Source organism: Ranitomeya variabilis, chromosome 6 (genome assembly GCF_051348905.1).
Source record: "Ranitomeya variabilis isolate aRanVar5 chromosome 6, aRanVar5.hap1, whole genome shotgun sequence".
NCBI classification, from domain to species: domain Eukaryota; kingdom Metazoa; phylum Chordata; class Amphibia; order Anura; family Dendrobatidae; genus Ranitomeya; species Ranitomeya variabilis.
Window position 1 is genome coordinate 282,146,033 of NC_135237.1, and position 25,892 is coordinate 282,171,924.

The following is a 25,892-nucleotide window of genomic DNA, read 5'->3' on the forward strand; positions in this document are numbered from 1 at the left end:
TTACCCATCACCTTTTCCTCCTCCATTTGTTCCTCAGATCTTGCACCTTTGATTACAGCTTGTTTGTTATCACCAGCCCCCCGAGATCACAGTAATCCACCCTCCCTTGGCACCCGCTTGTGTGACGACAGTCTGGAACTTAGAGACAATGTTATCCCTTCTGCATCCTCCTCTGCTTCCTCCTGCTATTCTGGGAACACATCTCCTCCTGCAAGCTTTTCAAAGTCAGCGCCAGCATATAGATGACCGGAATATTGATGCTGATGAGGGCGGCGTCAGCTCTAACCATCTTAGTAGCCATTTTGAAACTGTGCGGAAGGGTGCAGTGATCCTTAATCTGTGCCCACTCCATAAACGTGATAGTCACCACATCAATACTGTGTTGACACAGGCTATACGACACGACATACTGTGTCAGGGCTCCTTGCTGCTGCCACAGTCGCTGCAACATGTGCAGAGTGGAATTCCACCATGTCGGCACATCGCATATCAACCTGTTAACTGACATTGGCAAAGACCTCTGTATTGATGCAAGTCGATGACCTGAGGGGTGAGAATGGCAGAAATGAGCACACAGCTTACTTGCTTTCTGGAGCTGTTCTCCTAGGCCAGGATAGTGGCGGAGAAAACGCTGTACCACCAGGTTGAGGACGTGAGCCATGCAACACACATGTGTGAGCTTGCCTCTCCATAGGGTTGCCACCAGGTTCGCACCGTTATCGGGCATGGCCTTCACTGGATGCAGAATCAGCAGAGACAGCCATTGATCAAACTCAGCCTGGAGACCTGATCACAACTCTTCAGCTGTATGACTGCGATCTCCAAGGCATATCAATTTTAATACTGCCTGATTGCAGTGAGCCCTGGCTGTGCAGTATGGAGGTGGTGGGGATTCACTCTGCACTGTTGGAATGCGTGTCTCATTAAGGCAGAGGTTGAGGGCACAGGTGGAGGCCCTAGAGGAGATAGAGGAGGAGGCAGAAGCCATGAAGGAAGTGTTAAATGTAGAGGTTTGTCCTGCAAGCCTTGGAGATTCCAAAACATATGGAACAGTGCCTGCCCCCACAGCCACAAGAGTCACTCAATGCAGAGTCAGCGAGATGTAATGCCCTTGGCCATGCTTACTCGCCCAAGTGTCTGTGATTAAATGCACCCCAGCAGACATAGATTTAGTCAAGGAACCAGTTGTCTGCGACATGCTGGTGTAGCGCAGGCACAGCTTTTTTAGAAAAGTAATGGTGACTGGGCAATTAGTACTGGGGGACTGCAACGGCCATCAGCTTTCGGAAACCATCTGTATCTACCAGGACAAAAAAAGAGCTTTCCGTTGCCAACAGTTTGGAGATGGTGGAGTTCAACCTCCTAGCTTTGTCATGAGTAGGAGGAAACAATCTTTTACATAACCACAACAGTGGAACCGTGGGCTGGCTGCAGTGCTGAGAGAGGGCGGAGTACGGTGAACCAGACAAACTGCTGGGTGCAGAACAGATGACACTTCTGAGGCTTCACTTTCAAACCATGTTTCTGAAGATGACTCAAGACTTGCTCCAGCCTCTGTAGATGTTCCTGAAACGTGGCAGCATACACGAAGATATTGTCCAGATAGATGAGAGTGGCCTCAAAGTTCAAGTCGCCTAAGCACCTCTCCATGAGTCAATGGAAAGTGCCAGGATCGGTAGCAAGGCCGAACGGCATCCGGTTGAATTCGAATAGGCCCATGGGTAGTATGAAGGCCGTCTTTGCTCAGTCATGCTCGAACATAGGTACCTGCCAATAGACCCTGGCTAAATCTAACTGCGAGAAGTATTTCACACTTCCCAGTGCAGACAATGATTCTTCAATTCTTGGTAAAGGATATGAATCTCACACAGTACAGGCATTCAACTTGCGATAGTTCACACAGAAACGTAGAGTTCCATCCTTCTTTCGTACCAGCACAATGGGAGCAACCCACAGACTTTGACTTTCTCAAATAACACCATTCTGGAGCATCTGTGTAAGCATTCCCTTCACTTCTTGGTACATTTGCGGTGGGATTTGTCAGTATCACTCTCTTATGGGTGCGGCATTTCCAGTTGAAATCTCATGGGTGATTGCTGTAGTGCAGCCAAAATCATCCTTGTGGCGTGCACATACGTCCTGATATGGTCCTAGTAAGGCTTCCACCCATTGTACTTGTTGCGGTGTGAGTTCTGTTAATTCTGCCCATATTTGCTCCAGTATACGGCACCCCTCTCGCAGGTGCTGAGGTTCTGGTACCGAAGGCGCATCTAAAACCACTGTCCAAGGATCTCCCTATTTCACTGTCAATTGAATGGCCTGTGGTTCTGGCATGCCCAGAATTTGCCCTACTTCACTCCTGGGTGGGAGCGTGAGATTTCCTTCCCCCAGATTTACACATCACGCTGGAACCGTCCCGTCATGCACAGTAGCCAACTTCTGCACAGCGAGGAGCCCTGGACGTAGTTGCTCCATAATAGATGGCTCTATCTGTATCTTGACTCCTTCCAGAGGGGTGCAAGCCCGGAAGGGCAGAGTGAGTATGGTTTGGCCTGGTGGCAGAACAAGTTTGGCTGTAGCTGGGACAATCACTTTCCCCAGCGTCTTCCCATCACTAGAGGTCTCCTGGGCTTGGGCTGCACAAATTAGCTGCTGAAACACTTTTCTTTGGGGGATGTCAGGGCTCCACTGTTTCAGGAACAAATCTGGGGACTCATTGATGAGGAGGCTTTTCTGAATTCCCTCAGCACGTTCCTCCCTAGATTGACAGTATGCCCGCTACCTGTGTCTCCGGTGGTCAACACTACTCCCCTCTGACCCAGGTCTTTGCCACAGATGGTGATTTGCAGACCACCCCTGCGACCGGGATGGTTAATTGATTAGCATCCCTTAGTTTTATCACCAGGCCCCATTCAGGTCACATCGCTACGGGGCATTGCCATCTGAAGTATGCTTCAGGCATCGTGGTCACCTGTGAGCCTGTGTCAACCAGGCAGCGGTCCGCCCGACCACCTATTTCGACCCAGACGAGAGGACACATGCAAACTAAACTTGAAGGACTTCTGATTCTCCTTCTTGACTACTCAGGCTCCGGGTAGCGTCCCCCAGCCTTGGAGCCTCCTAGTTTAAAGGGGCCTTCCTCGTCGTACACGTCCCCGAGCCAAATGTCCAGTCTCTCCGCAGTTGTAACATGTAAGGAGTTCTTCTCTGCGGAACGTTCTCACTTCTCGACAAGGTTCAGGACCAGTCCTACCCCTGGGCAGGTTTAATGATGCTAATGGTTTTTTCCTTGAATTGGACAACTCTTCTCGAATATCCCGGATTTCTATTCGCAAGTCTTCCACCCATCTCGGTTCAATTGGCCATTGTCACAGATACCTCTCTGCTCCGGACCTTCCCCGCCTGTCACCACCTGCTCCTGCTTGCGTGCACACACTTCGCTCCTGACTTCTGAAAAGGTCATGCGTGGACTTACTCGCAAGCGCTCTCGTAAGGCCTGTTTCAGCAGCGCATCTCTCAAGCCTGTCACCAACTGATCCTGCAGTACTATGCAAGTCAGCCCTACACCTACGCTGTCTTTTTTAGTGATGGCAGTATGGATCTCTTGTAACCTGTTCATGTACTGTGTCACCGTCTCCCCTTCCCTTTGAACATGGCAAAATAAGTGCATGCGTAATTCCCCTACATCCGTGGGGTCCCCGTGTGTTTTCTCCAGTATATGTAACACTTTGTCAAAAGTGTCCCATTCTTGAGGGGGTCATAGCATGATGGAATCCCTAACCTCTCCATCTAAAGCCATCATGGCAACCTACACCTCTAACGCAGGGGTCATGGGGTGCATCCTCATCATATCCCTGACCCGTTCAGTCCAGCTCCATAATATAGTGTTGCTCCCATTAAACTTCGGGAGGTTGCTCAACATCGCCTCCAGGGATATGCTGGACCTTGGGCCCTCCATCTGTTGCCTCCGTGCTGTTGGACTGCATCCTGCCGACTATGTCAAGTGTGAGCAGGTTGCGGGATGCAGTAAAGGACAGGAGGCAGAGCAAGGGTTTACTATATTTTACTGGAACAGGGGATTACTCCACGCAGGGAGAGGAAGGGGTAAATAAAAGTATAGCAGGTGGTATAACTGCAAAGGATATGCAGGGTGAGTTAAACAACAACAATAAGTAATGAAGCAGTTCTTTGAGGGTTAACTTATTGGTACGACAGCTTCCTGACTGTAGAGTCTTAGGCTCAAAAGGTGATGCCAACGCATTTAGCGCGTGATGAGCCCAGTGTCGTCCTGAAGGTGTTGATGATCCGGTTTCCGGCGGTGATGGTGGGTCCTTCTCATCTTGGATGGGATCCTGGGTCCAGGGTTCATTGTGCAGTATGAAGTACAATCTCCAACTCTGTCGGAACTTAACATAGCTCGACCTCGACAGAAATACACGGGTGAGATGAGACACAATACCCGGTGAGTCACCCAGTCCTTCCTAGGCGGCATGCACACAGAACTTACTGGCCCGAAGCATTTGGCACCTTCAGCTGGAGGAGCCACCGGGCACATGGTACGTTTCTTGAAAATAGAAAGTATTGGCCACGGCACTCAGGGATTCTTGGGAGGTGCTCAAGTAGGGGATCCAACCCGTAGTAGCAAATATAATAATTCTTGGCACTCAGGAGAAATTTGTAGAATGATTCAAAAAGTAGATTTTTATTCTAGTGCATCCAGCTCAACATATAAACGTTTTCGGTCTCGACAACTGAGACCTTCATCAGATATGGTTGTCAAATGCTGTAATGTATATACAAAAGAGATGAGAGAAATATTTTTTAAAATAAAGAAAATACTGTTTGCACAATTATACAAAAACAAAATGATGAATAATATGATCCATATTATACTAAACAAAATGACGGTCTGCATACAAATATCGATAGTAGCATGCAGCGCAGAAGGCAGAAAAAGGTGGATCCGGCCTGAATCAGCGTGCGTTGTGAGTCCTGTTCAACAGAGTGCTGGAGAGTGTACACATGTTAAGGATATACTAGGTAGGAGAGAAAATAAACATGGGTAACATGGAACAGGTAGCATAAGTAGACATCGGGATGTGATCTGGTGATGGATATGATAAGATATAAAGCACACACTGTCCTAGGTAAAGGATACGGGAAGTGGACCAACCTCCACTAGTAGGTGTAGGGCTACGCACAGTGAGCTATCTGTAAACATGAAAGAAATTATACGCATCAGAGTGTACATGGTAGACAAGACAAGAAGGACAAACCATGAGGATGGCACAGTGACGGAACACGAGATAACCTGTGGAATGCATGCCATAATGACTAACGGGGTGACCACCCTAAAACCAGATTGCTGCTGAGTGATAAACGGGCACCCATGGTCCAGGGAAGTTTACCTGGAGGACACTGGTAGTGTGTATGAGTCACACACTGTGTGTGTAGCCGAGGAGCGGGAGAGCAATGCGTCTGTGAATGCAAAGATATGGGACCGTGTGAGGCAGCTTTAAGGGTACCACAGGAGGCTATCATGGGCCTGGAAGTCAGTCATACCTGAAAGCACTGGACGGCAGTATAGGCGCTTGTGGTAATGCGAGATACTCGCAAAGTGAGGAGCGCTGTGGACAGAAGTTATGAGCAGGGGGGTTAAATAGGACTAAAGCCAACGTGGATAAAGGCCAAGCCAGCGGGGAGCTGGAACCGGTTATGGTATTACCTGGATGTTGCCGCTGTCAGGGGTGGAGAGGACGCTGCGCTGCTGTGCAGGAGGGAGCTCCCGGGGCTGCACACGGTATAGTATGCACTGTATGCCTTTATATAGAGGGTTAATCATGTCTCTATATAATCGGGGTGACCCATACCAGATAGCCTTTTGATAGTCTAGTTCACACTACTGTTCCCATCATTTAGCCTTCTCTATATGCTGCAATGCAGCGTTACATTCATTCACTGTGTCCCCTTGAGCTTGCCATACAAGCGCTGTCTGTTCCCTGTGCTGATTCCCTGTTAGCCCCTCAGCTCCTCTGCGCATAAGCCGGCCTCTCCGATCACATGACCTGATGACGTCACACGTCAGGTGACTCTTCCCTGTGTGCTCTTATACCCGGAAGTGCTGCGCTTCCCCTATACTCACTTTGCGAGTATCTCGCATTACCACAAGCGCCTATACTGCCGTCCAGTGCTTTCAGGTATGACTGACTTCCAGGCCCATGATAGCCTCCTGTGGTACCCTTAAAGCTGCCTCACACGGTCCCATATCTTTGCATTCACAGACGCATTGCTCTCCCGCTCCTCGGCTACACACACAGTGTGTGACTCATACACACTACCAGTGTCCTCCAGGTAAACTTCCCTGGACCATGGGTGCCCGTTTATCACTCAGCAGCAATCTGGTTTTAGGGTGGTCACCCCGTTAGTCATTATGGCATGCATTCCACAGGTTATCTCGTGTTCCGTCACTGTGCCATCCTCATGGTTTGTCCTTCTTGTCTTGTCTACCATGTACACTCTGATGCGTATAATTTCTTTCATGTTTACAGATAGCTCACTGTGCGTAGCCCTACACCTACTAGTGGAGGTTGGTCCACTTCCCGTATCCTTTACCTAGGACAGTGTGTGCTTTATATCTTATCATATCCATCACCAGATCACATCCCGATGTCTACTTATGCTACCTGTTCCATGTTACCCATGTTTATTTTCTCTCCTACCTAGTATATCCTTAACATGTGTACACTCTACAGCACTCTGTTGAACAGGACTCACAACGCACGCTGATTCAGGCCGGATCCACCTTTTTCTGCCTTCTGCGCTGCATGCTACTATCGATATTTGTATGCAGACCGTCATTTTGTTTAGTATAATATGGATCATATTATTCATCATTTTGTTTTTGTATAATTGTGCAAACAGTATTTTCTTTATTTTAAAAAATATTTCTCTCATCTCTTTTGTATATACATTACAGCATTTGACAACCATATCTGATGAAGGTCTCAGTTGTCGAGACCGAAAACGTTTATATGTTGAGCTGGATGCACTAGAATAAAAATCTACTTTTTGAATCATTCTACAAATTTCTCCTGAGTGCCAAGAATTATTATATTTACATGGTACGTTTCTTGTCACAGTCTCTGTATTATCACGTGGGCCTGCACTGTCACGGTGCTCACAGGACGGAGCACCAACTGTTCCCTGCTGTGCGCTGCTTGTTCCAGCCAGGACTGACTGTTTCCGCGCATGCTCTGGATTTTTAGTTTAGTCACGCCCTCTGCTGTCAAGTGCAAAGGTCGGTCCAGGTTTTTAAGCTTTCCCTGGTCAACAGAGGAGACAGCTCCGACAGTTCCGGACCCAGCGCAAGAGACTAACCCTCAGTCCGGTCCCTCTTCTTACAATAGTTAAATTAGTGACAAAATGTACAATTCGTTGAGAAAGATTGAACTTGATGGACCTAGGGCTTTTTTCAACCTATGTAAGTATATATGTAATATGTGGGAAATGTTTTTAGTAATTATTTTGTGTGATATATCTGATTTAAGGGCATAAAAATGGAAAGTTTGAAAATTATGAAATGTTCATATTATTTGTAAAATTTTGGATATTTTCATAAATATCACATCGACCAAAATTTACCACTAACATGAAGTACAATATGTCATGAAAAAACTCATAATCACTGGGATCCATTGAAGCATTCCATAATATTACCTTATAAAATGACACTGGTTAGATTTAAAACATTTGGCTTGGTAATTAAGGTCATAATTAGCTCCGTCACTAAGGGGTTAAAAGTCATATTTAGGTTCCTTGGCTCACTAATAGGCTATTAAATCACCTTTTACTTTTTGGAAGAATATGGTATGCTACCTCAATTTTTTCATATTAGATAGATAGATTCATAGAATGTCAGAGTTGGAAGGGACCTCAAGGGTCAAACGCCCTGCTCAATGCAGGATTCACTTAACCATCTAAGACAGTTGTTTATCAAGCCTCTATTTGAATACTTCCATTTAAGGAGAATGTACCACCTCTCGTGGCAGCCTATTCCACTCATTGATCACCCTCACAAAAAGTTTTTTCTAATATCTAATCTGTATCTTCTCCCTTTCAAATTCATTCCATTGCTTCTCGTGTTTCCATGTGCAAATAAGAGTAAGGATGATCCCGCTACACTGTGACGTCCCTTCAGATATTTGAAGACAGCTATTAAGTCTTCTCTTAGTCTTCTTTTTTGCAGGCTAAACATTCACAGATCCTTTAACCGTTCCTCGTAGGACATACTTTGCAGTCCGATAGCTCATCTCTGAATTTGCGCCAGTTTTTCAATGTCTTTTTTAAAATGTGGTGCCCAAAACTGTACACACTATTCCAGATGAGGCCTGACAAAGAATAAGTAGAGGGGCATAATTACTTTACGTGATCTAGATCTATGCTTCTCCTAATACATCCTAGAATTGTGTTTGTCTTTTATGCTGCTGTATCACACTGGTTAGTATACCCAAGTTTTTTTCACGTGTGCTGTTGCTTAGGGTACCGTCTCACATTGGCACTTTGATCGCTACGACGGCACGATCTGTGACATTCCAGCGATATTCATACGATATCGCTGTGTCTGACACGCAGCGGCGATCAGGGACCCCGCTGAGAATCGTACGTCGTAGCAGATCGTTTGAAACTTTATTTCGTCGCTGGACCTCCCGCTGTCATCGCTGCATCAGTGTGTGTGACACCGATCCAGCGATGCGTTCGCTTGTAACCAGGGTAAACATCGGGTTACTAAGCGCAGGGTCGCGCTTAGTAACCCGATGTTTACCCTGGTTACCATCGTAAATGTAAAAAAAAAAACCAGTACATACTTACATTCCGGTGTCCGTCAGGTCCCTGGCCGTCTGCTTCCCTGCACTGACTGTGAGCGCCGGCCGTAAAGTGAAAGCAGAGCACAGCGGTGACGTCACCGCTCTGCTTTGGCCGGCGCTTACACAGGATGCAGGAGGAGTGCAGGGAAGCGGACGCAGGCACCGGAATGTGTGTATGTGTTTTTTTTATTTTACGTTTACGCTGGTAACCAGGGTAAACATCGGGTTACTAAGCGCGGCCCTGCACTTAGTAACCCGATGTTTACCCTGGTTACCCGGGGACTTCGGCATCGTTGGTCGCTGGAGAGCTGTCTGTGTAACAGCTCTCCAGCGACCACACAACGACTTACCAACGATCACGGCCAGGTCGTATCGCTGGTCGTGATCGTTGGTAAATCGTTTTGTGTAATGGTACCCTTAGTTCTATTTTTCCCATTCTGTAGAAGTAACTTTTGTTGTTTTTTTTGCCAAGTTGTAAAATCTTGCATTTCTCTGTTAAATACCATTCTATTAGTTGCTGCCATTGCTAAATCTTATCTTGATTTTTCTGAATCCTTTCTCTGTTTTCTCTAGTGTTAGCTATCCCTCCTAACTTTGCATAGTCTTTCAGTTCCCTTATCTTGATCATTTATAAAAATGTTGAACAACACTGGGGCCAGAAGACAAAAGACAAAAAACTGGCACATCCAGACTAGTGTGAATATGTGCAGACAGGAGGAGCTACCTCCATATACAATATACAAAAAAAGGTTGCAATCTATCGTGCTAAAACATGTCAATGTGGAATATGTGATATGTGAAATTTCAATAGCAATACGGCTTTGGAGTATTAGGAAAAAATATGAGATGCTTAGCATAACATTTGGCCAAATATTATCTGCCCATCAACCATCGTCAAGGTGGTCTCAGTCTGATGGGTTCCTGACCTGTGTGAATACCTCTCAAGGCTGATGTCTGAATTCCTGGGTGAATGTGGACACCTCTGTCAGCAATGCTGCATTTATGGGTAAGTAGGGACCTGCTGTAATTAAAATCACCACCTAGTGGAGGGCGGAGTGCTCAGTCAGTGAGCTAACATAAGACAAAAAACTGACTGGTATATCCTGACTAGTGTGAATATGTGCATACCAGGAAGAACTACCTCAATATAAAATATACAAAAAAAAGGTTGCACTCTATCATGCTAAAGCACGTCAATGTGGAATATGTGAAATTTGAATAGCAATACGGCTTTGGAGTATTAGGAAAAATATGAGACGTTAGCATAAAATTTTGCCAAATATTATCTGTCCATCAACCGTCATCAAGGTGGTCCAAGTCTGGTGGTTCGCTGCTGACAGAGGTGTCCATATTCACCCAGGAATTCAGTCATCAGCCTTAGAGAGGTGTTCACGCAGGTCAGGGACGCAACAGACTGAGACCACCTTGACGAAGGTTGATGGGCAGATAATATTTGGCCAAATTTTATGCTAAGCGTCTAATATTTTTTCCTAATACTCCAAAGCCGTATTGCTATTCAAATTTCACATATTCCACATTGACATACTTTAGCATGATAGAGTGCAACCTTTTTTTGTATATTGAACACTGGGGCCAGAACAGAGCCTTGTGATTCCCCACTTGAAACACTCTTCCAATTGGATTTGAAACCATTTTATTACTACTCTTTGAGTATGATCATTGAGCCAGTTATGAATCCACTAGTGATGAGTGAACGTACTTCAATAACGTCTTATTCGAGCATGCTCGGGTGTTATCCGTGTATCTATGGAGTGCTCGCACATTATGTTCGAGTCCTGCAGCTGCAAGATTTGTGGCTGTTAGACAGATACAACACATGCAGTGATTGCCTATTTGTTAGGCTGGTTTCACATTTGCGGATGAGGGCTTTGCGGAGGGCTGCGTACTTCCTCCGTTAAGCCCCGCCCACTGCCGCACCTCTTTCTTCAGCTACGCCTACGTCGGCATGCGTCCTGCATACCCTATCTTTAACATTGGGTATGCAGGCAATGCGAATGTATGCAGATGCCTCAACATGCGTCATTTTGATGCTGCGCCGACCGCAACAAAATGCAACATGTTGCGTTCGACGCAGGTTGGCGCAGCGTCAAAACCTTAGGGAATCAAAGCATGTGTACAGGCTGTCAAACAGTCATGGCTGAAAGTGTTGACTGTTGTGAACTCTATTTTTGGGCTCCCTCTAGTGGTCACAAGCGGTACTGTGTAGTGTTGTCTTTCTGCAGGTGGCAGCATCAGCTGGTTCGTTATCCTTGGTTGGTTTTCTATTTAGCTCACCTGGATACTCAGTTCCTTGCCTGCTATCAATGTATTCAGTGCTCTTCAGATTCCTTGTGACTACCTTGCTCCCAGTCTCTCCAAGACAAGCTAAGTTTTTGTTTGTTCATTTTTGATTTTCAGCATTTATCATGTTTCTTGTCCAGCTTGCTAAAATGTGATTTCCTCGCTTGCTGTTGCTCTAGGGGACTGAGTTTCTCCCCCCACACTGTTAGTTGGTGCGGGGGTTCTTGAAATCTCAGGGTGGATATTTTTGTAAGGGTTTTTTACTGACCGCACAGACCCCTTTCCTATTTTCTGCTATCTAGTATTAATGGGCCTCATTTGCTGAATCTGCTTTCACCCCTGTGTATGTGCCTTCCTCTTACCTCACCGTTATTATATGTTGGGGGCTTCTATATCTTTGGGGATTATTTCTCTGGAGGCAAGAGAGGTCTTTCTTTCTCTCTAGGGGTAGTTAGTTCCTCAGGCTGGCTCGAGACGTCTAGTATTTTTAGGCACGTTCACCGGCTACCTCTAGTGTGTTGGATAGGTTCAGTTTTGCGGTCAGTCCAGTTTGCCACCTCCCTAGAGCTTGTCCTATGTTTCGTTACTTAGTTGGAGTAATTTGTGATCCTCAACCACTAAGGATCATAACAGTATAGCAGGCCAAAAAGTGTTTAATGCATCGCAGAAGTGGGATAAAAAGAAGACCTGAGTACATTTTTTTTTTCCTCCCGCTTTTCCTTTGCTGCAGTCTGTTTAGCTTCTTTCATCCCCTTGAACTCTGGGTGGTTTTGAGCTCAGCTGCAGACATGAATGTTCAGACTCTGACTTCTAGTGTGGATCATCTTACTGCATGGGTGCAAAGTATTCAGGATTTTGTTATTCATAGCCCTATGTCAGAACCAAAGATACCCATTCCTGAGTTGTTTTCTGGAGATAGATCTAGGTTTCTAAATTTTAAGAATAATTGTAAGTTATTTCTATCTCTGAGACCTCGTTCCTCTGGTGATTCCGCTCAGCAAGTTAAAATTGTTATCTCCTTGTTGCGTGGCGACCCTCAAGATTGGGCCTTCTCTCTGGCGCCAGGAGATCCTGCATTGCTTAATGTAGATGCATTTTTTCTGGCTCTTGGACTGCTTTATGAGGAGCCTAATCTTGAGAATCAGGCAGAAAAAGCGTTGCTGGCTATCTCTCAAGGTCAGGATGAAGCAGAGGTGTATTGTCAAAAATTTCGGAAATGGTCGGTGCTTACTCAATGGAATGAGTGTGCCCTGGCTGCAAATTTCAGAGAAGGTCTTTCTGAGGCCGTTAAGAATGTTATGGTTGGGTTTCCCACCCCTACAAGTCTGAGTGATTCTATGGCTTTAGCCATTCAGGTTGATCGGCGTTTGCGGGAGCGCAAATCTGCTCATCCTTTGGCGGTATTTTCTGAACAGAGACCTGAGTCGTTGCAATGTGACAGAACTCTGACCAGAATTGAGCGACAAAGTCATAGACGTCAAAATGGGTTGTGCTTTTACTGTGGTGATTCTACTCATGTTATCTCAGCATGCTCTAAACGCTTAAAAAAAATCGCTAAACCTGTCACCATTGGTACTTTACAGCCTAAATTTATTTTGTCTGTTACTTTGATTTGTTCTTTGTCATCCTACCCGGTTATGGCTTTTGTGGATTCGGGTGCAGCCCTGAATCTGATGGATTTGTCGTTTGCCAGGCGCTGTGGTTTTGTCCTGGAGCCTTTGGAATTTCCTATTCCTCTGAGGGGAATTGATGCTACGCCATTGGCTGAGAATAAGCCTCAGTATTGGACGCAAATGACCATGTGCATGACTCCCGTACATCAGGAGGTGATTCGCTTTCTGGTTTTGCATAATTTGCATGATGTTGTCGTTTTGGGTCTGCCATGTCTGCAGGCTCATAATCCAGTTTTAGATTGGAAAGCTATGTCTGTGTCAAGTTGGGGTTGTCAGGGAATTCATGGCGATACTCCGTTGGTGTCTATTGCTTCTTCCACTCCTTCTGAGGTCCCTGAGTTTTTGTCTGACTACCAGGATGTATTTGATGAGCCCAGGTCCAGTGCCCTGCCCCCTCATAGGGATTGTGACTGTGCTGTAAATTTAATTCCTGGTAGTAAATTCCCTAAGGGACGACTTTTTAATTTGTCTATACCAGAGCATGTCGCGATGCGGAGTTATATAAAGGAGTCCATGGAGAAGGGACATATTCGCCCATCCTCTTCCCCTCTTGGTGCAGGATTTTTCTTTGTGGCCAAGAAAGACGGTTCTTTGAGACCTTGTATAGATTATCGTCTTCTGAATAAAATCACAGTCAAATTTCAGTATCCTTTGCCACTATTGTCTGATTTGTTTGCTCGGATTAAGGGTGCCAGTTGGTTCACCAAGATAGATCTCCGTGGTGTGTATAACCTTGTGCGCATTAAGCAGGGAGATGAATGGAAAACAGCATTTAATACGCCCGAAGGCCATTTTGAGTACTTGGTGATGCCTTTTGGACTCTCTAATGCTCCTTCTGTGTTTCAGTCCTTCATGCATGACATCTTCCGAGAATATCTGGATAAATTTATGATTGTTTATCTGGATGACATTTTGGTCTTTTCTGATGATTGGGATTCCCATGTGAAGCAGGTCAGGATGGTGTTTCAGGTCCTGCGTGCTAATGCTTTATTTGTGAAGGGCTCAAAATGCCTCTTCGGAGTACAGAAGGTCTCCTTTTTGGGTTTTATTTTTTCTCCTTCTACTGTGGAGATGGACCCAGTCAAGGTCCAGGCTATTCATGACTGGACTCAGCCCACGTCTGTTAAGAGTCTTCAGAAGTTCTTGGGTTTTGCTAATTTTTACCGTCGTTTCATCGCTAATTTTTCTAGCGTGGTTAAACCTTTGACGGATTTGACCAAGAAGGGTTCTGATGTGGCTAATTGGTCTCCTGCGGCCGTGGAGGCCTTTCGGGAGCTGAAGCACCGGTTTTCTTCGGCTCCGGTCTTGTGTCAGCCAGATGTCTCTCTCCCCTTCCAGGTCGAGGTTGATGCTTCTGAGATTGGAGCAGGGGCTGTTTTGTCGCAGAGAAGCTCTGATGGCTCTGTGATGAAGCCATGTGCTTTCTTTTCAAGAAAGTTTTCGCCTGCCGAGCGGAATTATGATGTTGGTAATCAGGAGTTGTTGGCTATGAAGTGGGCATTTGAGGAGTGGCGACATTGGCTCGAAGGAGCTAAACATCGTGTGGTGGTCTTGACTGATCACAAAAATCTGATTTACCTTGAATCTGCCAAGCGCCTGAATCCTAGACAGGCTCGTTGGTCGTTCTTTTTCTCCCGTTTCAACTTCGTGGTCTCATACCTGCCTGGTTCGAAGAACGTGAAAGCTGATGCACTTTCTAGGAGTTTTGTGCCTGACTCTCCGGGAGTTTCTGAGCCGGCTGGTATTCTCAGAGTGGGAGTGATTTTGTCTGCCATTTCCCCAGATTTGCGATGAGTGCTGCAGAAATTTCAGGCGGATAGACCTGACCGTTGTCCACCAGAGAGACTGTTTGTCCCGGATAGATGGACCAGCAGAGTTATTTCCGAGGTTCATTCTTCGGTGTTGGCGGGTCATCCTGGGATTTTTGGCACCAGAGATTTGGTGGCTAGGTCCTTCTGGTGGCCTTCCTTGTCGCGGGATGTGCGTTCCTTTGTGCAGTCTTGTGGGATTTGTGCTCGGGCTAAGCCTTGCTGTTCTCGTGCCAGCGGTTTGCTTTTGCCTTTGCCTGTTCCGAAAAGGCCTTGGACGCACATTTCCATGGATTTTATTTCGGATCTTCCAATATCTCAGAAAATGTCTGTCATCTGGGTGGTGTGTGATCGTTTTTCCAAGATGGTCCATTTGGTGCCCTTGCCTAAGTTGCCTTCTTCCTCCGATTTGGTTCCTCTGTTTTTTCAGAATGTGGTTCACTTACACGGCATTCCTGAAAATATTGTGTCTGATAGAGGATCCCAGTTTGTGTCCAGGTTTTGGCAGACTTTTTGTGCTAAGATGGGCATTGATTTGTCTTTTTCGTCGGCCTTCCATCCTCAGACTAATGGCCAAACCGAGCGAACTAATCAGATGTTGGAAACTTATTTCAGATGTTTTGTTTCTGCTGATCAGGATGATTGGGTGACTTTTTTGCCATTGGCCGAGTTTGCCCTTAATAATCGGGCTAGTTCTGCTACTTTGGTTTCGCCTTTTTTCTGCAATTCTGGTTTCCATCCTCGTTTTTCCTCGGGTCAGGTTGAGCCTTCTGACTGTCCTGGGGTGGATTCTGTGGTGGATAGGTTGCAGCAGATTTGGAACCATGTGGTGGACAATTTGAGGTTGTCACAGGAGAAGGCTCAGCGCTTTGCCAACCGCCGCCGCGGTGTGGGTCCCCGACTTCGTGTTGGGGATTTGGTGTGGCTGTCTTCTCGGTATGTTCCTATGAAGGTCTCCTCTCCTAAATTCAAGCCTCGCTTCATCGGTCCTTATAAGATCTTGGAAATCCTTAATCCGGTGTCTTTTCGTTTGGATCTCCCAGCATCGTTTGCCATTCATAATGTGTTCCATAGGTCTTTGTTGCGGAGGTATGTGGTACCTGTGGTTCCTTCTGTTGAGCCTCCTGCTCTGGTGCTGGTCGAGGGCGAATTGGAGTACGTGGTGGAGAAGATTTTGGATTCTCGTATCTCTAGACGGAGACTTCAGTATTTGGTTAAATGGAAGGGCTATGGTCAGGAGGATAATTCCTGGGTTGTCGCCTCTGATGTTCATGTGGCCGATTTGGTTAGTGCCTTCCACGCTGCTCATCCGGATCGCCCTGGGGGTCTTGATGAGGGTTCGGTGACCCCTCCTCAAGGGGGGGGGTACTGTTGTGAACTCTATTTTTGGGCTCCCTCTAGTGGTCACAAGCGGTACTGTGTAGTGTTGTCTTTCTGCAGGTGGCAGCATCAGCTGGTTCATTATCCTTGGTTGGTTTTCTATTTAGCTCACCTGGATACTCAGTTCCTTGCCTGCTATCAATGTATTCAGTGCTCTTCAGATTCCTTGTGACTACCTTGCTCCCAGTCTCTCCAAGACAAGCTAAGTTTTTGTTTGTTCATTTTTGATTTTCAGCATTTATCATGTTTCTTGTCCAGCTTGCTAAAATGTGATTTCCTCGCTTGCTGTTGCTCTAGGGGACTGAGTTTCTCCCCCCACACCGTTAGTTGGTGCGGGGGTTCTTGAAATCTCAGGGTGGATATTTTTGTAAGGGTTTTTTACTGACCGCATAGACCCCTTTCCTATTTTCTGCTATCTAGTATTAGTGGGCCTCATTTGCTGAATCTGCTTTCACCCCTGTGTATGTGCCTTCCTCTTACCTCACCGTTTATATGTTGGGGGCTTCTATATCTTTGGGGATTATTTCTCTGGAGGCAAGAGAGGTCTTTCTTTCTCTCTAGGGGTAGTTAGTTCCTCAGGCTGGCTCAAGACGTCTAGTAATTTTAGGCACGTTCACCGGCTACCTCTAGTGTGTTGGATAGGTTCAGTTTTGCGGTCAGTCCAGTTTGCCACCTCCCTAGAGCTTGCCCTATGTTTCGTTACTTAGTTGGAGTAATTTGTGATCCTCAACCACTAAGGATCATAACAGTTGACACCCTTGAAATTGTTCCAGAAAATGAAGTATTTCTCCCAGATAATAATTGCAGGTGCACATGTTTTGTTATACACATGTTTGTTTAATCCATTTCCACTCTAGTTGGTCACATATCCACAGTTTACGCCATAATTAGCTCATAGATATGGATACAAACTGTGGGATCCGAAGCCATACACCCATCTGCCTGGGAAGGTGGTTGCTGGAAACCCCATACAACAGAGAATAATTGTAGTGGTGACCATACATATATGTGTCTACCTCTCCATTCTATTTCCCACTGAATGTTTAAGCTGCCTTGCCAGATGAGATATAGTTTGGGAGCATCTATCAGACATGCATTGCAACACTTTGGAATATCCCATTAAATCTGAATTCTAAGGCTATGCGCGAACTTTGAGTATTTGCTTGCAGAAATTTCTGCAAGACTTCTGCATCTCTTGGCAGGAAAAGCGCTGCGGAAAAAACGTGCATTTTTGTATGTTTTTGGATGCGTTTTTGTACAACAATTAATGTTTTGTGAGCTAAATAAATATATTTTTAAAAAAGTTTTGTCATGTAATTTCTTGGTTGAACACCACCTTTTTCATACTAACGTGGTAGCATCAGGATAATGGGTTTAGGGCTTGGTGTCAGCAGCTGTCATTGATACCTAGCTCTAGGCTTAAGGTACCTTCACACGAAACGACGCTGAAGCGATAGCGACAACGATGCCGATCGCTGCAGCGTCGCTGTTTGATCGCTGGAGAGCTGTCACACAGACCGCTCTCCAACGACCAACGATGCCGAGGTCCCCGGGTAACCAGGGTAAACATCGGGTTACTAAGCGCAGGCCCGCGCTTAGTAACCCGATGTTTACCCTGGTTACCAGCGTAAAATGTAAAAAAACCAAACAGTACATACTTACATTCGCGTCCCCCGGCGTCCGCTTCCTGCACTGACTGACTGACTGAGCGCCGGCAGTAGCAGGGCACAGCGGTGACGTCACCGCTGTGCTGTGCTTTCACTTTCACTTTGCGGCGCTCAGTCAGTGTGGGAAGCAGACGGCGGGGGATGCGAATGTAAGTATGTACTGTTTGTTTTTTTTACATTTTACACTGGTAACCAGGGTAAACATCGGGTTACTAAGCGCGGCCCTGCGCTTAGTAACCCGATGTTTACCCTGGTTACCAGTGTAAAACATCGCTGGTATTGTTGCTTTTGCTGTCAAACACAACGATACACGGCGATCAGATGACCAAATAAAGTTCTGAACTTTATTCAGCGACCAGCGACATCACAGCAGGATCCTGATCGCTGCTGCGTGTCAAACTAAACGATATCGCTAGCCAGGATGCTGCAACGTCACGGATCGCTAGCGATATCGTTACAAAGTCATTTCGTGTGAAGGTACCTTTAGTAATGAAAAGGTGACACCCTCATTACTAAGCCGATAAGTAAACACAAACACACACATTGTCACCAGCCTATGTGGGAGCGTTAACAGAACGAATGTACATAGGCTGTAACCAGACAGCAACTGTTCATTTTAAAGAAAAAATGAAAAAAAAAATTGTGTGGGCTCCTGCGTAATTTTAATAACCAGCAGAGGGAAAGACGACGACTGAGGGCTGATGTTAAGAGGCTGATGTTAATTTTCTGGGAAGGAGACAGTAATCATAAAGGTTCCCAAGCTATTAATATCAGCTCACAGCTGTTTGCTTAGACTTTACTTGCTAGTTTACAGGGGGACCCCATAAAAAAATTGACATAGGGTCCCCTTATAAAATCTAACCAGCAAAGGCTAGGCAGACAGCTGAGTGCTGATATTAATAGCCTATGAAGAGGCCATGGAAATTGGCCCCTCCCAGACTAAAAACATCAGCTCTCAGCCACCCCATCAATAAGATGCGCCACATCTGGCGCTTAGCCTCGCTCTTCCCATTTGCCCTGTAGTGGTGGCAAGTGGGGTTCATATTTGTGGGGTTGATGTCACCTTTGTATTGTTAGATGACATCAAACCCATGGCTTAGTAATGGAAAAGAGTCTATAAGACACCTATCCATTACTAACCCCATAGTGATAGTGTGTATAAACCCAGAATAAAGTCCTTTATTTGAAATAATGACACAGACTCCTTTAATAATCTCAATTAAACCATACTTACCAAACATCTAATCCACCGAACGCCAACGTCTCCTGCAACAAAAATAAAATAATAAACCACAATATTCTTCACCTGTCACTGAGAAGATAATCCATAATGTCCTACCTACAGCAATCCTGATTCCTGATAACTTTGAGAGCAGTCACATCACTGATGTGACTGCTCTCAAAGACAGCCGGTGATACACTGACAAGAGGTAATCGCTCTCGCAGTGTATCACTGAGCTGCCATGAGAGAGTTCACCGGAGTTCATCAGCTGATCAGCCCCAGTAATCTCCCTTATGGCACCACTGCTTCATGGGAAAGTTCTCACGCTGCGGTGCCATAATTGAGAGCATCAGAACTGATGAACTCCAGTGAACTTTCATGGCAGCGGCAGCTCAGTGATATACAGCGGGAGCGATTACCTGCTGTCAGTGTATCGCCGGCAACCAGGTAGAGCAGTCACATCGATTGTTCTACAGGTGAGATTGCCGCGGGACACTCGGATTATGCAGACTACGGCGGACAGGTGAGTATATGTTGGTTTATCATTTTACATTATGTCTAGGAGACGAGGGCATCAGGATATTTGGTGTTAGGTGAGTATAATGAGTTTTTATTTTTATTTGAATATGTACATATATATATATATATAATTTTACTTTATTTATTTTTTTAACTGTGAGCACAGGCGTCGACAGATGAGCCTACATCTCCCATCAGCGGCACCTGCTGTCACTGTTATCAGTGACAGCAGATGTACCCCGATGGAAGCAGTAGTCTCATGGGCCCATGCCGGCAGGTCACTGTCATGTCGGACACTATTCACACTAGGGCGTCCGACAGACAGCGGTAATTCCGCATTCGTCCACTATGCGCTCAGTGGCGCCGGCTAGATTTTTTCTAGGTTGTCCGGGGTTAATCTAGCTTGTACTCGGATTGGAGGCTGGGTCTCGCCTACTGTCTTTAAATAGTTCTGCTGAACTTTGGGCGTCGCCGATTATAGCTTGTGTCTTGTGCCTGGTGATCTCGGTCTAGAATGGTGGTCTAGGAGAGGAAATATCATATCTGGTGGTGTATTATCCTTCATCTTATTTCTCCTTCCTATATTTGTATTTGTTTTGCCCTGTGCACATTATAGTGTTTTCCTGTGTGTCTGCGGTGTGGTGCGTTTTTAGTTTTCCCTGTCTGTGCTTTCTGTAGGGGTTGGTGTGAGGTTTTATCACTGGGTGGCGGGTGTAGGTTTCAGCTTAGTACTGAAACAGGAGTCAGGGTCAGGCCTGGCGGCCCAGACATGCACACCTTCAGTGTAAACTCTGGGAGAGGGACAGACAGGGTTTCCCTAGTCTGAGGGATATTGCAGGGGCCCGGGTAATCAGCTGTACAAAATTTTGTATTCCATGGATCCCATGACTTCCATAACCCGCCAGCTGGAGGCGCTGTCCTTACAGGTCACTGAGTTGAAAGGGGCAGTCCAGTAGCAGGGTCTTGTAGTATCTAATGTGCAAGCTGAAACTGCAGGTAGAGTTGCAGAGCCAAAGCTCCCTTTGCCTGAGAGGTTTGCTGGGGAACGCAGTAAATTTGTTGTCTTTCATGAAGCTTGCAAATTGTATTTTCGTATGCACCCGCTTTCCTCAGGTAATGAGGCTCAGCATGTAAGCCTGGTGTTGTCATTGCTGAACGGAGACCCCCAAACTTGGGCGTTTTCTTTACCATCTGATTCAGCTTCATTTAACTCAGTGGAGAGTTTTTTTTCTGCTCTTGGACTCATTTATGATGATCCTGACAGATTGGCTTTAGCAGAATCTAAAATTTGTGCTCTCCACCAGGGGGAGCGAATGGCGGAGGATTACTGTTCTGAATTTCGCCGCTGGGCGGTGGACACGCAGTGGAATGACCCGGCGCTGCAGAGTCTGTTATGATCCTTAGTGGTTGAGGATCACAAATTACTCCAACTAAGTAACGAAACATAGGACAAGCTCTAGGGAGGTGGCAAACTGGACTGACCGCAAAACTGAACCTATCCAACACACTAGAGGTAGCCGGTGAACGTGCCTAAAAATACTAGACGTCTCAAGCCAGCCTGAGGAACTAACTACCCCTAGAGAGAAAGAAAGACCTCTCTTGCCTCCAGAGAAATAATCCCCAAAGATATAGAAGCCCCCAACATATAATAACGGTGAGGTAAGAGGAAGGCACATACACAGGGGTGAAAGCAGATTCAGCAAATGAGGCCCATTAATACTAGATAGCAGAAAATAGGAAAGGGGTCTGTGCGGTCAGTAAAAAACCCTTACAAAATATCCACCCTGAGATTTCAAGAACCCCCGCACCAACTAACGGTGTGGGGGGAGAAACTCAGTCCCCTAGAGCAACCAGCAAGCGAGGAAATCACATTTTAGCAAGCTGGAAAAGAAACATGATAAATGCTGAAAATCAAAAATGAACAAACAAAAACTTAGCTTGTCTTGGAGAGACTGGGAGCAAGGTAGTCACAAGGAATCTGAAGAGCACTGAATACATTGATAGCAGGCAAGGAACTGAGTATCCAGGTGAGCTAAATAGGAAACCAACCAAGGATAACGAAAGAGCTGATGCTGCCACCTGCAGAAAGACAACACTACACAGTACCGCTTGTGACCACTAGAGGGAGCCCAAAAATAGAGTTCACAACAGTACCCCCCCCCCCTTGAGGAGGGGTCACCGAACCCTCATCAAGACCCCCAGGGCGATCCGGATGAGCAGCGTGGAAGGCACAAACCAAATCGGCTGCATGAACATCAGAGGCGACAACCCAGGAATTATCCTCCTGACCATAGCCCTTCCATTTAACCAAATACTAAAGTCTCCGTCTAGAGATACGAGAATCCAAAATCTTCTCCACCACGTACTCCAATTCGCCCTCGACCAGCACCGGAGCAGGAGGCTCAACAGAAGGAACCACAGGTACCACATACCTCCGCAACAAAGACCTATGGAACACATTATGAATGGCAAACGATGCTGGGAGATCCAAACGAAAAGACACCGGGTTAAGGATTTCCAAGATCTTATAAGGACCGATGAAGTGAGGCTTGAATTTAGGAGAGGAGACCTTCATAGGAACATACCGAGAAGATAGCCACACCAAATCCCCAACACGAAGTCGGGGACCCACACCGCGGCGGCGGTTGGCAAAGCGCTGAGCCTTCTCCTGTGACAACCTCAAATTGTCCACCACATGGTTCCAAATCTGCTGCAACCTATCCACCACAGAATCCACCCCAGGACAGTCAGAAGGCTCAACCTGACCCGAGGAAAAACGAGGATGGAAACCAGAATTGCAGAAAAAAGGCGAAACCAAAGTAGCAGAACTAGCCCGATTATTAAGGGCAAACTCGGCCAATGGCAAAAAAGTCACCCAATCATCCTGATCAGCAGAAACAAAACATCTCAAATAAGTTTCCAACGTCTGATTAGTTCGCTCGGTTTGGCCATTAGTCTGAGGATGGAAGGCCGACGAAAAAGACAAATCAATGCCCATCTTAGCACAAAAAGTCTGCCAAAACCTGGACACAAACTGGGATCCTCTATCAGACACAATATTTTCAGGAATGCCGTGTAAGCGAACCACATTCTGAAAAAATAGAGGAACCAAATCGGAGGAAGAAGGCAACTTAGGCAAGGGCACCAAGTGGACCATCTTGGAAAAACGATCACACACCACCCAGATGACAGACATTTTCTGAGATATTGGAAGATCCGAAATAAAATCCATGGAAATGTGCGTCCAAGGCCTTTTCGGAACAGGCAAAGGCAAAAGCAAACCGCTGGCACGAGAACAGCAAGGCTTAGCCCGAGCACAAATCCCACAAGACTGCACAAAGGAACGCACATCCCGCGACAAGGAAGGCCACCAGAAGGACCTAGCCACCAAATCTCTGGTACCAAAAATCCCAGGATGACCCGCCAACACCGAAGAATGAACCTCGGAAATAACTCTGCTGGTCCATCTATCCGGGACAAACAGTCTCTCTGGTGGACAACGGTCAGGTCTATCCGCCTGAAATTTCTGCAGCACTCGTCGCAAATCTGGGGAAATGGCAGACAAAATCACTCCCTCTCTGAGAATACCAGCCGGCTCAGAAACTCCCAGAGAGTCAGGCACAAAACTCCTAGAAAGTGCATCAGCTTTCACGTTCTTCGAACCAGGCAGGTATGAGACCACAAAGTTGAAACGGGAGAAAAACAACGACCAACGAGCCTGTCTAGGATTCAGGCGCTTGGCAGATTCAAGGTAAATCAGATTTTTGTGATCAGTCAAGACCACCACACGATGTTTAGCTCCTTCGAGCCAATGTCGCCACTCCTCAAATACCCACTTCATAGCCAACAACTCCTGATTACCAACATCATAATTCCGCTCGGCAGGCGAAAACTTTCTTGAAAAGAAAGCACATGGCTTCATCACAGAGCCATCAGAGCTTCTCTGCGACAAAACAGCCCCTGCTCCAATCTCAGAAGCATCAACCTCGACCTGGAAGGGGAGAGAGACATCTGGCTGACACAAGACCGGAGCCGAAGAAAACCGGTGCTTCAGCTCCCGAAAGGCCTCCACGGCCGCAGGAGACCAATTAGCCACATCAGAACCCTTCTTGGTCAAATCCGTCAAAGGTTTAACCACGCTAGAAAAATTAGCGATGAAACGACGGTAAAAATTAGCAAAACCCAAGAACTTCTGAAGACTCTTAACAGACGTGGGCTGAGTCCAGTCATGAATAGCCTGGACCTTGACTGGGTCCATCTCCACAGTAGAAGGAGAAAAAATAAAACCCAAAAAGGAGACCTTCTGTACTCCGAAGAGGCATTTTGAGCCCTTCACAAATAAAGCATTAGCACGCAGGACCTGAAACACCATCCTGACCTGCTTCACATGGGAATCCCAATCATCAGAAAAGACCAAAATGTCATCCAGATAAACAATCATAAATTTATCCAGATATTCTCGGAAGATGTCATGCATGAAGGACTGAAACACAGAAGGAGCATTAGAGAGTCCAAAAGGCATCACCAAGTACTCAAAATGGCCTTCGGGCGTATTCCAAAGGCTCCAGGACAAAACCACAGCGCCTGGCAAACGACAAATCCATCAGATTCAGGGCTGCACCCGAATCCACAAAAGCCATAACCGGGTAGGACGACAAAGAACAAATCAAAGTAACAGACAAAATAAATTTAGGCTGTAAAGTACCAATGGTGACAGGTTTAGCGATTTTTTTTAAGCGTTTAGAGCATGCTGAGATAATATGAGTAGAATCACCACAGTAAAAGCACAACCCATTTTGACGTCTATGACTTTGTCGCTCAATTCTGGTCAGAGTTCGGTCACATTGTATAGACTCAGGTCTCTGTTCAGAAAATACCGCCAAAGGATGAGCAGATTTGCGCTCCCGCAAACGCCGATCAACCTGAATGGCTAAAGCCATAGAATCACTCAGACTTGTAGGGGTGGGAAACCCAACCATAACATTCTTAACGGCCTCAGAAAGACCTTCTCTGAAATTTGCAGCCAGGACACACTCATTCCATTGAGTAAGCACCGACCATTTCCGAAATTTTTGACAATACACCTCTGCTTCATCCTGACCTTGAGAGATAGCCAGCAACGCTTTTTCTGCCTGATTCTCAAGATTAGGCTCCTCATAAAGCAGTCCAAGAGCCAGAAAAAATGCATCTACATTAAGCAATGCAGGATCTCCTGGCGCCAGAGAGAAGGCCCAATCTTGAGGGTCGCCACGCAACAAGGAGATAACAATTTTAACTTGCTGAGCGGAATCACCAGAGGAACGAGGTCTCAGAGATAGAAATAACTTACAATTATTCTTAAAATTTAGAAACCTAGATCTATCTCCAGAAAACAACTCAGGAATGGGTATCTTTGGTTCTGACATAGGGCTATGAATAACAAAATCCTGAATACTTTGCACCCGTGCAGTAAGATGATCCACACTAGAAGTCAGAGTCTGAACATTCATGTCTGCAGCTGAGCTCAAAACCACCCAGAGTTCAAGGGGATGAAAGAAGCTAAACAGACTGCAGCAAAGGAAAAGCGGGAGGAAAAAAAAAAAAAATGTACTCAGGTCTTCTTTTTATCCCACTTCTGCGATGCATTAAACACTTTTTGGCCTGCTATACTGTTATGATCCTTAGTGGTTGAGGATCACAAATTACTCCAACTAAGTAACGAAACATAGGACAAGCTCTAGGGAGGTGGCAAAGTGGACTGACCGCAAAACTGAACCTATCCAACACACTAGAGGTAGCCGGTGAACGTGCCTAAAAATACTAGACGTCTCAAGCCAGCCTGAGGAACTAACTACCCCTAGAGAGAAAGAAAGACCTCTCTTGCCTCCAGAGAAATAATCCCCAAAGATATAGAAGCCCCCAACATATAATAACGGTGCGGTAAGAGGAAGGCACATACACAGGGGTGAAAGCAGATTCAGCAAATGAGGCCCACTAATACTAGATAGCAGAAAATAGGAAAGGGGTCTGTGCGGTCAGTAAAAAACCCTTACAAAATATCCACCCTGAGATTTCAAGAACCCCCGCACCAACTAACGGTGTGGGGGGAGAAACTCAGTCCCCTAGAGCAACCAGCAAGCGAGGAAATCACATTTTAGCAAGCTGGACAAGAAACATGATAAATGCTGAAAATCAAAAATGAACAAACAAAAACTTAGCTTGTCTTGGAGAGACTGGGAGCAAGTTAGTCACAAGGAATCTGAAGAGCACTGAATACATTGATAGCAGGCAAGGAACTGAGTATCCAGGTGAGCTAAATAGGAAACCAACCAAGGATAACGAACCAGCTGATGCTGCCACCTGCAGAAAGACAACACTACACAGTACCGCTTGTGACCACTAGAGGGAGCCCAAAAATAGAGTTCACAACAGGAGTCAATTTGTTCATGGGGTTTCGAGAAGGGTTAAACAAGCCCTTC

The 25,892-nt window shown here is 46.1% G+C and overlaps 2 long non-coding RNA genes across 4 annotated transcripts; one reads left to right on the top strand and one right to left on the bottom strand.

The window, feature by feature from the left end:
• Window positions 1-4,581: 4,581 nt before the first annotated feature.
• LOC143781102 (uncharacterized) lies at window positions 4,582-5,789 on the bottom strand. Of its 2 annotated transcripts, none has more exons than XR_013216557.1 (3): window positions 5,726-5,789; window positions 5,159-5,627; window positions 4,582-5,007 (listed from the first exon to the last, which is right to left on the bottom strand). It is a non-coding gene; the product is annotated as an uncharacterized LOC143781102 (long non-coding RNA). The 2 variants fall into 2 exon arrangements; XR_013216556.1 differs by lacking the exon at window positions 5,726-5,789 and having other exon boundaries at window positions 5,159-5,211; window positions 5,409-5,719.
• Window positions 5,790-6,137: 348 nt separating this feature from the next.
• On the top strand, window positions 6,138-7,097 carry LOC143781103 (uncharacterized). Of its 2 annotated transcripts, XR_013216559.1 has the most exons (4): window positions 6,138-6,197; window positions 6,282-6,351; window positions 6,549-6,601; window positions 6,753-7,097. It is a non-coding gene; the product is annotated as an uncharacterized LOC143781103 (long non-coding RNA). The 2 variants fall into 2 exon arrangements; XR_013216558.1 differs by having other exon boundaries at window positions 6,146-6,351.
• Window positions 7,098-25,892: the final 18,795 nt, after the last annotated feature.